Source organism: Mus pahari, chromosome 8 (assembly GCF_900095145.1).
Source record: "Mus pahari chromosome 8, PAHARI_EIJ_v1.1, whole genome shotgun sequence".
Taxonomy (NCBI): domain Eukaryota; kingdom Metazoa; phylum Chordata; class Mammalia; order Rodentia; family Muridae; genus Mus; species Mus pahari.
The window spans coordinates 43,231,043-43,232,107 of NC_034597.1; positions in this window are offsets into that span (position 1 = coordinate 43,231,043).

Sequence of the window (1,065 nt, forward strand, 5' to 3'; positions counted from 1 at the left end):
TTTAAACTGTGCAGTGTTTAAGGAGACTGATTTGCTGTCATTGGTGCAATAATTATAAATCCAGAAGGGGATCTACAATGAAACATGTATTAAAAATCCATCTTAATTAGCATGACAACCTATTGCAAGCCAATATTATAGGCAAAGAACACACCGTAAAACAAAAATAAAAGATGTCCTATGGTAGAAATAAAAGTGAAAGAACTGTCCCTTGGGCTGGCAAGATGGTTCAGCAAGTAAAGGGAATTGCTGCCAAAGCTGGTGACTGAGGTAAATCCCTGGGACCTACATGGTGCAAAGAAAAAAAGTGACTCCTGCAAATTGTCCTCTGATCTCTACGTGCACACTTCCCACAGAGAAATATAAATAATGGGAAATTTTTCAAAGAAAGAAAACGCCCTGACCTCTTCTGGAGGAGAGAAATTATAATTGTGATTGTGTGAATTAAGATCACTGCTGGATCTCTTTCTAAGTGTTGTGGTATTGATGCTTGCCAGAAGGAGGCTTCAAGTTTAAAATTTGCTTACCTCAGGATGGTAGGCAGAGAATGGCTGGAGGATGAACCTGACACGTAACTGTAGTGGGATGGTGTTCCTGTCCTTCCTGTACTCCCAACAAGGTGACAGTGACACACCCTGGTCACACTCCTGAATGTGCTGGCTTACTGTTGTCTTCACAGTAAAGTGGATGCCAGTCTGTCACCAAGCACACCCATTGTAAAATAAATCATCACCACCAAAGGATCTTTGGACTCCGTTTTTAAAACCGCTAAACCATGACTTAGAGCCTGCAGAAGAGGCTGTACAGAGACTTCAGCACAACCATCAATATCCTATGCAAACACACAAGGGCACACACAGACACACACACATGCATACACAAGCATTGCACACACATGCATGTGCACACACATGGGCATGCACACACATACACACACACACACACACACACACAGAAGGAAACAAGAGATGAAATGAATGAATAGATAACACACTGATGCTACCAATCCTGAATAAAATGTTAAGAACAGACTGACTTTACTAAAGTATTAATAGTTCAGAGAGA